The following is a 14,995-nucleotide window of genomic DNA, read 5'->3' on the forward strand; positions in this document are numbered from 1 at the left end:
CATACCTCAACATAATAAAGGCCATCCATATACAAGAAACTCACAGATAACATTTACTCAGTGGTGAAAAACCAAGAGCTTTTCCTCTGACATCAGGAACAAGACAAGGATGTCTACTCTTGCTACTTTTATTCAACCTAGTACTGGAAGTCCTAGCCACAAAAATCGCACAAGGAAAAGAAATAGAAGGCATCTGAATTGGTAAGGAAGAAGTAAAACTTTCACTATTTGCAGATGACATGATGCAAATATAGAAAACCCTGAAGACTCCATCAAAAAACTACTAGAACTGATAAATAAATTCAGTAAGGTCACAGGGTACAAAATCAATATACCGAAATCTGTTGCATTTCTATACACTAAAAATGAATCAGCAGAATAGAAATTAACAAAACAGTCCCATTTACAATTGCATGAAAAATAATGAAATACCAAAGTGTAAATTTAACTAAGGAGGTGAAAGAACTGTATTCTGAAAACTATAAAACACTGATGAAAGAAATTTAACATGACACAAAGAAATGGAAAGGTATTCTATGTTCATGGATTCAGAGAACAAATAGTGTTAAAATGGCCATACTACACAAAGCAATCTACAGATTCAATACAATCCCTATACCAACAGCATTTTTCACAGAACTAGAACAAAGAATCCTAAAATCTGTATGGAACCAAAAAAGACCCCAAATAGCCAAAGAAATCTTTAAAAAGAATAACAAAACTGTAGGTATCAGAATCCCAGAATTCAAGATATATTACAAAGCTGTATCAATTGACACAAAAATAAAAACTGAGGTCAAAAGAACAGACTAGAGAGCCCAGAACACATGACTATTTGGTCAATTAATATATGACAAAGGAGGCAAGAATATGCAACACAAAAAAGATAGTCTTTCCAACAAATGGTGTTGGGAAAACTGGTCAGCTACATGCAAAGGATTGATACTGGACCACTTTCTTACACTATACACAGAAAGACAATCTCAAAATGGATTAAAGACCTAAATATGAGAGCTGAAACCATGAAAATCCTAGAAGAGAGAACAGGCAGTAATGTCTCTGACATTGGCCACCATAGCAGCATTTTTCTAGATATGTCTCCTGAGGCAAGGGAAACAAAAGCAAAAATGAACTATTGGGACTACATCAAAATAAACAGCTTAGGCACAGTAAAGAAAGCAATCAAAGAAATTAAAAGACAACCTACTGAATGGGAGAAGATACTTGCAAATGACATATTTGATGAAGGGTTAGTATCTAAAATACATAAAGAACTTATACAACTCAACACCAAAAAACCAAATAATTCAATTAAAAATAGGCAGAAGATATGAACAGACATTTCTTCAAAGAAGATATCCAATGTCTAACAGACATATGAAGAGATGCTCAACATCACTAAAAATCATCAAGGAAATGCAAATGAAAACCACAATGAGATATCACCTCACACTTGTCAGAAAGGCTAAAATAAAAAACATAAGAAACAACAAGTGTTGGTGAGGATGTGGAGAAAAAGGAACCCTCTTGCACTGTTGATGGGAAGGCAAACTGGTCTAGCCACTGTGGAAGACAGTATGGAGGTTCCTCAAAAAATTTTAAAAAATGGTATGAGGGGCGCCTGGGTGGCTCAGATGGTTAAGCATCTGTCTTCAGCTCAGGTCATGATCTCCAGGTCCTAGGATCGAGCCCCATGTCAGGCTCCCAACTCAGCTGGGAGTCTGCCTCTCCCTCTCCCTCTGCCTCTCGCCCTGCTTGTGCTCTCTCTGTCTCTCTCTCTGAAATGAATAAATAAAATCTTAAAAAAAAAATGATATGATCCAGCAATTTCACTACAGGGTATTTACCCAAAGAATATGAAAATACTAATTCAAAAAGAAACATACATCCTGGTGTTTACTGCAGCATTATTTACAATAGTCAAATTATGGAAACACCCAAGTGTCCACTGATAGATGGATAAAGAAGATGCGGCATACACACACACACACACACACACACACACAAACACACAGGAATATTACTCAGCCATAAAAAAGAATGAAATCTTCTCATTTGCAACAACATGGATAGATCTAGAAGGTGTAATGCTAAGTGAAATAAGTCAGTCAGAGAAAGACAAATACCATATGATTTCACTCATATGTGGAATTTAAGAAACAAAACAAACAAAGAAAAAAGATATGAAAAACAGACTCTTAACTAAAGAGAACAAACTGATGGCTATCAGAGGGAGGTAGGTGGAGGGGGGATGGGTGAAATAGGTGACGGGGATTAAAGAGTACACTTATCGTGATGAGCATTGAGTAACGTATGGAAGTATTGAATCCCTATATTGTACACTGTAAACTAATATAACACTGTATGCAAATTATACTGGAATTAAAATAAAAAAAAGAAAAACGAAGTATCAGTATACCTCTAGTAGAATGGCCGAAATTCAAAACACTAACAACACAAAATGACAGTGAGGATGTGGAGCAATAAGACTTCTCATTTATTGTTAGTGAACTTCTCATTCATTGTTAGTCGGGATGCAAAATGATAGAGGCAATTTGGAAGACAGTTTGTCTGTTTCTTACAAAACTTAACATACTTTTGTCAAATGATCCAGCAAGTACATTCTTTGGTATTTATCCAAAGGGTTTGAAAACTTATGTCCTCACAAAAACCTCCATACAGATGTTTATGGCAGTTTTATTCATAATTGCTAAAACTTGAAAGCAACCAAGATGTCCTTCAATAGGTGAATGGGTTAATGAACTGTGGTCCATCGAGACAATGGAATATTATTCAGAGCCAAAAGGAAATGAGTTATCAATTCATGAAAAGATATGGAGGAACCTTAAATGCATATTACTACGTGAAAGAAGTGAGTCTGAAAAGGCTACATACTATGTGATTTCAACTATAGGCATTCTGGAAAAGGCAAAACTATGGAGACAATGAAAAGATCAGTAGTTGCCAGAGATTAGGGAGAGGGAGGGATGGTTTTGGTAGTGAAACTATCTTATTTGATATTACAATGGTGGATAAATGTCATTATACATCTGTTAAAACCATAGAGTGTATAACACTGAGAGTGAACCCTAGTATAAACTATTGACTTTGGGTGATAATGATGTGTCAGGGTACCGCCCTAATGCGGGATGCTGATAGTGAAGGAGGCTGTGTGCATATGGGGGTAGGTGCTACAGAGGTCACTTCTGCGGCTTCCACTTGATTTTGCTCTGAACCTAAAACTGCTCTAAAAATAAATCATATTTGAAAAAACAACAACAGTTCAACATCCAATTAAAAAAGGTAATAAAGGAGCTCTTTTGCTTAGACGTTAGCAGGAAAGACGAGGTAAGGTTGTCAGTCAGTTCACATAAACTGTAAACACACCAAGAATTCTTGCTGCCTGAAAGTACTCATCATTGACTTTATCTGTTAATACAAGACTACTGACAAAATGTTAAGGGTTATCTGCATGATTAGTTTATATTTTCCTTGTTTAGCAAAAGGCAAGAGAAAAAATAACTCTGACTGAGTTGCAACATGAAAGCAATTTACCACCTCATCACCCTTAAACAAAAGGTTCAAAGCAAAATGTGTTCAATCTTGACATACACCATATGCCTGAAAATGCTCACTGAACAGGAGCCTAGATGTGAGAATAATAATGCATATGAATGGCAACCAATAAATATTTCAATGAAATTTTTTATTCTGCACAGTTGGATGTTGGATAATTCAGGTGCTTGGGAGGGAGGGCTCAACTCCTTTTGAGATGAGTATGCCAGGGTCAAAAACAGTGAAGTGAGTGAAGTGAGTGAAGTGAGCCAGAAACACAACAACGACTAAAACTCAAGTTATTTTTGATTTCCAGTCTCAGTTACATTTTTTAAAGCCATAGTTCTAGGCACAGTATTGGCCTAGTACCTAACTAGTGGTAGGCACTCAATGAACACTTCCTGGAGAAATGCTGGTTGAATTGGAAGAGTGTGAACTCATCAGTGTATCTCTAGAACTGTCCAGGGGAGAGATGCATCGATCAGGTGATAAATCAGAACCTACTGGAGTCTGCTCACCATCACTTGGTGAAAATAGTTTCGTTTTTTTTTTTTTTAAGGTTTTTTATCTCCTTTCCTCAGTAAGTCTATAGTAACCTCACTTTTAGGCCAGCAGATGGTGAGGTCAGCCTGCCACCCAGCCCCTGTTCTGGCTCTCATTATGTCTCACCTGAACTACTTCAATATCGTTCTACATTAGCTCTCATCTTTTAGTCTTATCCCGTTTTATTCTCTTCTGCATGTGCCTCTGAAGTTGTTTTTAGAAAACACAAAGCTTGTCATATCACTTCCTATGCCTAAAGCCCACTGCCAACAGGCTAAAGTCCAAGATCCTTAGCATGAGGTACAGGGAACCTTACAATTTAACCATGAAAAGAATTTGAGGGCTTAACAATGAGATCAAGGAAAGAACATCGGCTTGGGCAATACCAGGCTGTAGCAGCAGAACAAAGACCACAAATTTCCTTTAACGCTTGATGCAAAATCCCAGTTCTGTGCTTAACCTCTCACCAGCGGGCCAGGGTGAGGGGGCGGTGTCCGAGCCAGAAGAATCTGTTGTTGACAACGTAGGAAACGGTGGCAGAAGGTCAGATGCTATTAGGAGATGGTGTTTCACATCCTGGGGAGGGAGCTGTTGTTTCCGAGTGGTTTTGAGAGTTATTTATTTCCTGGCTGATCTGCAGCCAAGTGTGTGGGCCAGAAAGTCTCAACAGATAAACAAGGGTCCCACCCCAAGGCACTCTCCCAGAGGCTCGCTCGCTCAAACGCTGTCTTTCACCTGCAAGGTTGAAGATAAATAAAATACCAGAGTGTCGCTGACATCCAACTCATTTTATTTAATAACTGTGATACTTGAAACCAACATCTGGGGTAAGGGAGAGGGGTCGAAAGAGACCCCTTAACAAAAGGGCGCAGGGAGAGATGAGCTTTTCATTTTGTTGAGTTTCCATTACAGGTTTAAATAAAAAACAACGCCCTATGCAATATTATCTTAATTATATATAAGAAAACCACGGAAGCCATTGCCATGAATATATGAAGGGAAAACTGACCTTCTTCCAGGGTCTTCTAGGAAGGAACTTCAGAGGCACTAAATTCCTATGGGTATTAGTTGAGGAACAATCCTGAACAAGAAACTTGAGGAACTTAAGCGTTGGTTTGAAGAATATCCTGTTGTCTCTTTATTGTCACATAACTCGAATTTTCTTTTCTTCCAATTTCTTTTCGAAAGCTCTCTCGGCCTCCTGTCTGATTATGTTGCCCTCTTGCTTAAGGGCTTCTGCTGGGTGCCTTCTGGACCAATCTCAGACTCCTGCGTGGCGCTGAAAGCCCTTGACAGCCCCTGAACCCAGCCTGAGTCTGGGCATCGGCGTCTGCCCCCCAGCACAGCCCGCGGCTCCTGAGCCCCCAGGGGCTCTGCCTTGGGCCATTTTCACTGCGCCTGGAATGCTCTCCTTCCCCTCCAGCCAGCGAGCTCCTTCTCATTTTCAGCCCCCGGGGGTGCTGGTGGTGGTGGGGCTGTGACCCTTTCTGAGGTCTTGCCCAAATCCCCGGATGGAATTAGTTTTCTCTGTGCACCGAGGGATTTTTCATACTCACCATGTTAGGCTGGTATGGCCTTGATGCACGTATTTATGGCTCATGTTGGATTATTAATTGAAACGAAAAATATCTTGTTCCTCCTGACAGTCTTCGGGATGATGAAGGTTAGAACACTGGTTCTGGATGGAGCCAGGCTGCCTGTCCCTTTCTACAAGCTGAGCCATCTCCTAGTGTGTAAACTAGGCCTATTACCTCGACTTCACAGAAACCATTTGGCATAAGGTTAGGCCCTGTGTACTCAGCATATTTTAGCTATTATGGTTATCTTTATATGCCCAGAGCCTGGCAAGTTCCTGATTCTTAATAATCATAACAGTGAAGAAAAGCAGAAGATGCACCCCAAAATATGGCCTCTTTGGCATAAGGATTGTTTTGAGAAACAGCAGGCATGAGAAAACGTTCCCTTTTGTAAGGGAAATTTACATTCATAAATCAAATCTCCATTCGTAAGCGTGTCTCCCTCTCTGTACCGGGAAGAGATGGTGACTCTAAATCACAAGAGAATCTTATCAGTGGAAAAGGTACCAACTTGACTCCAGATAACAAACCTCACCCTTGGTTACTGTGCTTTTCCTTGTAACTTCCCCTAACTGGCCTCACCACACCCTTCCTTCTCCTGTCTTGACCTGAAGATGGTATTTAAGCTAGTGGTTTAGAGGATATACAAGGTACACACGTTAATAAACTGCATGTTTTTCTCTTGTTATTCTTTCATTACAGGGGTCTCAGCCAAGGACTCAGAAGGCTAGAGGTAACATTATTTTTCTTCCTCTATGACAGCAAACCCCAAACATGTGTTATGTGTTAGTGTTAAGTACCTTTCATGCGTTGTCTCATTAGTTCACACATTCAAGGCCAAGACTTGGAAGAGACTAGCAGGCACGTGGCGCACAAAACTTAAGAAGGTTCTCACTCTCAGGGCTGATAAGTGCCCTCTGTTGACCCTAAACTCACGTGGCCCTGAGAATGAGTGCCTTCTTCCACTATTGAACAGTTTTCTTGAGACAAAATTCACACACTATACAATTCACCCATTTCAGGTGCATAGTTCAGGGGCTGTTAGTATATTCACAGGGTTGTGCAACCATCACAACCAACTTTAGAACGTTCTCATGACCCCTCCAAAAACCCATGCCCGTTATCAACCACTCCTCATTTCCCCCCAAACTCCCAAGCTCTGGGCCACCACTAATCTACCTTCTGTCTCTATAGATTTGCCTATTCCAGACATTTTATATAAACAGAATCACACAATCTGTGGTCTTCTGTGACTGGTGTCTTTCACTCACCATAGCGTTTTCCAGGTTCATCTATGTAACATCTATCACTACTTCATTCTTTTTATAACCAAGTGACATTCCATTGTATGGAAGACCACATTTTGTTTATCCATTTATCAGTCATGGATATTTGGATTGTTTCCATTTTTTTTTTTTTTTACTATAATGAATCATGCTATTATGAACACCTGTATGGACGTTTGTTTTCATTTCTCTTGGGTATATACCTGGGGCTGGAATTGCTGGGTGAAATTGTAACTCTGTGTTTAACATTTTGAGAAACTGCTGGACTATTTTCCAAAGGGGCTGCACCATTTTACTTCCCCGCCAGCAATTTTCCAAATTCTATGTATCCTCACCACACTGTTAGTCTTCATCTGTTTTTGTTATAGTCACCCGGGTAGGTGTGAAGTGATATCTCATTGTGGTTTTGACTTGCATTTCCCTAATGCACATGAGGTTGAGCATTTCTTAAGTGATTATTGGCCATTTGTCTATCTTCTTTGAAGAAATGTCTACTTAGATCTTTTGCCCATTTTTTTAAAGTATTCAGCTTTCTTGAGGTATAATTGACAAAGTTGTAAGATTTAAACTGTAAATCATTGTTGTACATGCACAATGTACATATGTGTGTAATGTGTACGTATTGTGCAAGGATTCACCTCATCTAGTTAATGAACACATCCATCAGGTCACATACTTATCTTTTTCCCTCCCATTTCGTTTAATTGGTTTGTCTTATTATTGAGTTGTAAGAGGTCTTTGCATATTCTGGATACAGGTCCTATCAGACATGATTTGCAAATATTTTCTCCCATTCTGTAGGTATCTTTTTATTTTTTTATAGTGCCCTTCGAAGCACAAATTTTTTTTTCTTTTTTTTTTTATTCTTATGTTAATCCCCATACATTACATCATTAGTTTTAGATGTAGTGTTCCATGATTCATTGTTTGTGCATAACACCCAGTGCTCCGTGCAGAACGTGCCCTCCTCAATACCCACCACCAGGCCAACCCATCCTTCCACCCCCCTCCCCCCCAGAACCCTCAGTTTGTTTTTCAGAGTCCATCGTCTCTCATGGTTCGTCTACACTTCCGATTTCCCCTGCTTCATTCTTCCCCTCCTGCTACCTTTTTCTTCTTCTTTTTCCTTAACATATATTGCATTATTTGTTTCAGAGGTACAGATCTGAGATTCAAAAGTCTTGCACAATTCACAGTGCTTACCAGAGCACATACCCCCCCAGTGTCTATCACCCAGTCACCCCATCCCTCCCACCCCACCCCCCACTCCAGCAACCCTCAGTTTGTTTCCTACGATTAAGAATTCCTCGTATCAGTGAGGTCATATGATACATGTCTTTCTCTTTTTGACTTATTTCGCTCAACATAATACCCTCCAGTTCCATCCACGTTGTTGCAAATGGCAAGATCTCATTCCTTTTGATGGCTGCATAATATTCCATTGTGTATATATACCACATCTTCTTTATCCATTCATCTGTCGATGGACATCTTGGCTCTTTCCACAGTTTGGCTATTGTGGACATTGCTGCTATAAACATCGGGGTGCACGTACCCTTTCGGATCCCTACTTTTGTATCTTTGGGGTAAATACCCAGTAGCGAAGCACAAAATTTTTAAATTTTAATTCAATCCAGTTTATTTTTTCTTGTGTTACTTGTGCTTTTGGTCTTCTATCGAAGAAGGCCTTGCCTCACCCAAGGTCATGAAGATGCACTCTTATGTTTTCTTCTAAGAATTTTATAGCTTTAGCTCTTGCATTTAGGTGTGTGACCCACAAGAGTTAATTCCTATGTGACCTCCTTAAATTTTGCTTTCTAGAAGACTCACTCATTTCACCCTAGGACTGCCCTGCTTTCAACAATTCCCTGAAGTCAATAATAATATTATCTCCATTTATAGATACGTAAATTAAGGCTGGGGTAGTGAGATAGTTTGTCACATGTCACACCGTGAGTGGCAGAGATACAATCTGTACCCAGCTCAGTGCTGGAACCCCTACTCACATGGCTGTACCAAGGGTTTCTTGGTTTATACTGATGGGCTCTTGAATGGATATATAATTGACAAAAAGCTAAATTCCAATTTATGATATCTTCTCCATTAGCCTGTTAAATAACAAAAATTCAACTGAGTACCTTTGAAGATCTAATTGGCTTTGTTAAACAATTCATGAATTGGGCAGAATCCCACCTAGCAAATAGAAAGGAGCTCCACTGAGTTGCAGAAAAGGAAAGGTTTTTAAAGGTAGAGAGGGAGTGGGAAAAAGGGAAATTATTAGCAAAGGATGCATTGTGCTAGACAAGGGCACCCTTCTAAGGGGAATGGAAAGAGTCTATCAGGAAATTTTCTAGTGCTGATCAGGAAATTCCAGGTTGACTCGCTAAAGGTTACATTCCTGGCATGGGGGAGGCAGGGTGAAACTGCACTTAGGTTGGGGGTTAAGTCTTGTTTTGCTGATGTGGGGCTCTTAACATAAGTGACTCCATTTGGGGCCTGTGGTTTTCATTTTAACACACCTATGGAACTGTTGAAAAACATCCTTAGCTGCTATTTCCTCAGAAATAAAAACAGCTTGAATTACGGACATAGAGTAGATGAGACCTCTATGTTGCCCAGATTTTAATTGGGGTTGAGGATCCGCCCTGTCAGTGCCACAGGAGAGGGGAGAGAGGGCAGTTGAAGATCACAAGAGTTAGAGTTTAACAAATCCCACGTAGTGCATCTATTGTGTGGATTCAGTAATGTTTGATTATAACTTTCTGTTGTCAAGATACTGGGGTATCATGTTTCAAGAAAAATGTAGGAAAAGAAATCCATACTTAGACATAGCCTAGTGAAGTGTTATAAATATCCCAGTATAGAGAGACCAAACTCCTAACGATAAAACAAAAAACAGATTCTCTACAAAGGAACAATAAAATCAGGTTTACTATAGGAGCAAAAAAAAAAAAAAAAAAAAAAAGGACTTCCAGGTGTGAAGGAAACAGAAAAACCAAATTCCTGGCACACCACAACACTTAGTAAATATTTGTGGGTTTCTTTTTGGGGAGGGGGTGTAGTTTTTATTTTTATTTCTTTTTTTGTTTAAATTGTTGTTAAATAAATGTATGTTCTCCTGTATGCAAGTTCTCAGAAAGTACGCAACTCAGTTACCTTTCCTAAAGAAGTTGCTTTAACTAGAACAGTGAAAAATTATTTCATGGATGTCCTGCTGAGAACTCTGTTTGTCTTTTTCTGTTGTATGTCTGTTCCTAGATCTCATGGCTTCTTCTTCCCTTCTTTGGGGGAGTGCAACCTCTAGAACAGTAGTTCTCAACCTATTAGCTTTCAAGACTCTTATACTTTTGAAAATTACTAAGGACCCTCCCAAAAAGCTTTTGTTTAAGTGAGTGACATCATTTTTTTTACACAGTACAAGACTTTTTATTCACCAATAAACTAAAAGTCCATTTCTAGACGTTTCTTTCTTTTGCATGCTTCATTTGTTTTATTAGCAAGCAAAACCCTGTAAGGGTTTTCACATAGTCTTCAGACTCAGATCCATCTTCATCTTGACTAATCTGGAAGTAATGAAGTTTATAAGTCTCCTTGTCAGATGCAACCACAGAAAGCCAATCACGATTATTCTTCTTAAGGTATATCTTCTTAAGGTATATTCTTCTTAAGGTATTATTCTTCTTAAGGTATATCTTAAGGTAGGACATTTCAAATACGTTTTAGAGAACTGTTTCTCAGAAACAACTGTGATTTTATTCTTGATGCGTTCAATGTGAACAACATTCCCCAGATTTCCAGTTTTTCCACTGACTTTAACCTTCTCCCATAGAAACTATTCAAAATTTCCAGAATCAAGAATGCCATCTTCTACTAGATGGGTGAAGGTCCGAAATAAATTTCCAAGTTGAATTCTTAGGCTTATCTTTTAGCACCATCTTGAGAGCCAGCTTGGCAAACAGAGAGAAAGCTCTAGTTGCATATGGACATCTATTAATTTCTGTGTGTTAGACGTTAAAACTGAGAAACTTAAAAATATTCATTCATTCATTCATTCATGCATGCATGCATTCATTCATTCAAAATAAGGATAATGAACATATTACCTGTTCAAATACCCAAAAAGTAGTGAGATGAGTGTCATTGTTTTACATTTTGGCAAATCTCTTTGATGTCTGGTTGAATAAAAGACAGCTGGATTCTCATACCCACTTCTGCATTCAGTCTGCTGTAACATCAAATGCCATGTAGCTTCAAGGAAACCCTACTCTTTGCTTGTGAGAGAATAAGAGCAAAACACAGGTGACATCTCAGTATGGTAATGAAAATAGTTTGGACCCCCTGTAAGGCCTTAAAAATCCCCAGGTGTCTCTGAATCACACTTTGAGAACCACTGCTCTAGTAACTTCCTGAAAAAAGGCAAAAGTAAAATTTTGAAGATTTGCAAATCTACCAAGTTGTTTTCCTACTTGCATTTGATTATTTAGGTAAATGTAAACTTCTAGGTTGTTGCCTTTTGCCTCAAGGGTCATTGGCATGATGTTTAGTGACATTCTGATTCCAATTCTTTCTACACAGCCCATTTTTTGTCACTTGAAGCTTTTAGGATTCTCTCCTTGTTTCTAGTTTCCATTGCACTTGTTCTTTCAATCTTCAAAGTTATGTCTTTTCTCTCTGTGAAATTTTCTTGCATTCATAATTCCATCATTTCTTCTCTTCCATTTCCTGTTTTCCTTCTGGAACTTTCATTATTCAATATGTGATCTCTTCGTCAGATCCTTACATTTTCTCTATTTTCCATCTCTTGTTGTTTTACTGTCTGATTTCCTCAATATTATATTCTAACTCTTCTGTTTTCATTTTAGTTATTGTTTTCTTTTAATTTCCAGGACTAATACTACTTTCAATTAAGTTTTTTCTTCCTACTGTCTACCTTATATCTTTCTCTAAGTTCCTTTGTTAAAAATACTGTTTTCTGAGCCTTTCCTCAAATGGCCAGTGATCCTTGACTGTCTGCTTTCAGAGTGGGACATTAAACAACTGGCAGCAGGGCATGTTGAGTGATGGGTCTCCCTGAGGCTGAGGAGCAGGGACTGAGCCGCTTCACTGGAAGATCTGTACCTGTCAGCATCTGCAGACCTTTTCTCCTGGCTGGTTGGGAGGATCCTCCCATTTTCCCCCTGGAGGGTACAAACCTATGCTCTGGCATCTTGAGAGAGGAGCAGAGAATGAAACTCCCCCCTGAATCTTGGTTTTCACCTCCACCTTCAACCATGTCTGCCTTTGTGGACCAGATCCTCCCTTTTTCGAATTCTCTCCATAGTCAATAGCCTGCTTTCTTCTGGAATTGGGGAGGGGAACTCATGTGCCTACATGAACTAGGGGACCAGGGGCTTGGGGGATCTAGTGTTGTCTGCTCCAGACTTGTCATCATTCTTCCTGTTTCCAGTGCCAATTTCTGCTCTCCCAGGGTCTTTTAGCTTTTTGCATTACCCTCTATGAGCCCTTGGGTTTCAGTTTCTCTGTTTTGCTGTCAGCTACCATCCATCCCATGACTCCAGTCTTCCAAAATGGGGTTTGCATGCCTGAGATCTCATCTGTCTTTATGTATTTGAGGGTGTAAACTTTAAAAGAATTCCTTTTTCAGAAAGGAACAGATAGCTATGTGCTCCGTCTACTGCATTTACCTGGCAGTCAGCTGCAAGTCTATTCATGCTTTAAAAACAATATAAAAAAGCCTGTTCATGAATTTTATAGGTTTCCCCATGGACCTTTGTCTTTATACTTGAAGTCAGAATCCTTATTTAGTGTATCTTAGATCTCTAGCATTTATTCTGGCCATAATCTGTTTGCAAAATTTTGAGTTACTACATAACAAAAATCAGTCATTAGTTATGTCTTTCAAAGAGTATAAAAGAGTTAATAATTTTGTCTCTTATTTTATGGAATTTATATTCTCAACAGTAAGATATAAGGTGGATTTTCTGGAAAGCTTAATAATCTCTGAGGACATGGAAGAAGAGATTCAAGGTGTAAGTCATATGCTGGGAGTCAGCATGGATGGTTAAGACATTAAATATTGCCTTAGAAGGTTTGTGGGAAAGCAGAGAGGCATGTTACTTTGTAGATGGAAAAACAAAACAAAACAACAGAGGAAAGGAAAGGTTAAATGACTTAACAAAAAATCATCCTTTAGTGTTTATGGGGCTGGGATTTAAAAACCTTTGTTTTCAAATATCTAGTTTAGTGCTTTTCTTCTTGACCCAGATAAACATTCTGCTTACACGCCTATTTAAGGAGCCCCAGTGGGAAGACCGTCTTCTACCAGGTTTTGACAGAATTTATTTCACATACCTGGCTAAAATACAAAAATTCCATGCTTTTAACCAAGAATTGCTTACTTTTCTTAAGTAGCTACTGTAAGTCATCCCTAGAGAAGTCATTTTTCATCACAGGTGCACAATTCTACTGTAAAAGGGATTACCATTTTCATGAATATGTTTTTTCCTGAACTGACCAATTAGTACATAAATGCATATAGCTATTAAATCTATCTTTATAGGAATGCATAGAACACTCTATATCTCAGAAGATTAGCCTGGAATATAACTTGAGCAAATCCTCTTGAGACCAGGTCTGTGCAGAATATATTATTTATGGTTTTCCCCCTCTGCTAATATGCTGCCTTTTAAGGAGTTCATATAAGGAATTTGAGGATGATAGGTACTATAAAAATGCAGCATTGCTATCAGTACTAGAAAAAAAAAATGAAACCTTTTCTGATTGTACTACTACGGATTTATCAGATGTTGTGCCTTTTGGTGTCTGGATTACCTTGATTCTGAGAACATTTCCTACTGATTTCATATCTTCTACCTGTCTTACAAAATTAGTTAAAATCTGTTTTACTTAATCTTCTTCCTATAATTTCTTGTGCTTTCTCTTAACCTACATTTCATATTTAGAAAATAACACTCATTTCATACCCTTTCCTCCTGCTGCCCAAGTCATTCCAAAACCCTCGTTCTGTCAAGAATCTTTCTTTATCTACCATCTCAATGTGGAACTTATTCTTTCCTTGCATGGAAAGTTAATTTTTTTTAGTTATTATTTTTAGTATATGACTAATAAATCTTCCCTAGAGCAGTACTGTTATCATTGTTTTTGTCATTTTTCACAATAAAATCTTAGAAGGCATCACATATAGTCATTTAAATCTGTTTTTAAGGCTTCTATTATCTGAACAAATGGGTTTTCAGGTCTAGCCTATATTCTAGTTCTGCTCCAGAGCTAGGGTCATTGAGTTTCCACCTGCATGCTCAGTCTTGCTTGTCTGGTGGACTCAACACCGAGTCACCCAGCCACCAGGCTGACTTTATGGGGACATTTTGGTACTCGTGGTTGGGTTCCTCTATCATTCCCAAGTCCCAATTCCTCCTCCATGTGTCTGAATCCTGGTAACTGGGTGTCTCTTTATCCTTAAAATCCATTCCGTCTCAAGTGCTCTAAGACATATTCCTGACATCCTCCCCTGATCCTTATCTATCCAGTGGTGGTTTCTATCTAGTATCCCAGTGTCCTCCCAGACTGAGACCCTGCGAGCTTTTCTGCCAGGTCACCTCCTAGGAATGGAGCTGGTTCTTAAACATCAGCTGGGTGGCTGGGCCTGACCCCAGCTCTTCATCAGGATGAATGCTGTGTCATTTACCCCAGACATCCGATTCCTACGCTACACCTACATGCTGGGAGCTCCATTATTCTGTTGAGAATATATCTTTCTCTAGATTGAATTTTTTTTTTTTTAAATTGCTGTATCTCTTGAACCCTTCACATGGCTCATTAAAGGAAAGAGAGGTAGAAATGAAGGTAGAAAGGAAGGAAATGAACGTTTATTGCATACCTTTTATTTGACTCAAAAGGCACTAGGCACTGTCACGTACCATTAATGAACTCTTTTGTTCCCACAAGAATTTTGTGAAATAGCTATTGTTTCCATTTCACAGGTTAAAAAAAAAAAAAAAGGAGAAAAGGGGAGAA

The 14,995-nt window shown here is 38.9% G+C and overlaps 1 pseudogene; it reads right to left on the minus strand.

The window, feature by feature from the left end:
* Positions 1-10,376: 10,376 nt before the first annotated feature.
* LOC123856597 (ribosomal protein eL22-like 1) lies at positions 10,377-10,896 on the minus strand (annotated as a pseudogene).
* Positions 10,897-14,995: the final 4,099 nt, after the last annotated feature.

This window comes from Mirounga angustirostris, unplaced genomic scaffold (genome assembly GCF_029215605.1).
Source record: "Mirounga angustirostris isolate CCGP_5_RB_7025 unplaced genomic scaffold, mMirAng1.0.hap1 SCAF_13, whole genome shotgun sequence".
Classification (NCBI taxonomy): domain Eukaryota; kingdom Metazoa; phylum Chordata; class Mammalia; order Carnivora; family Phocidae; genus Mirounga; species Mirounga angustirostris.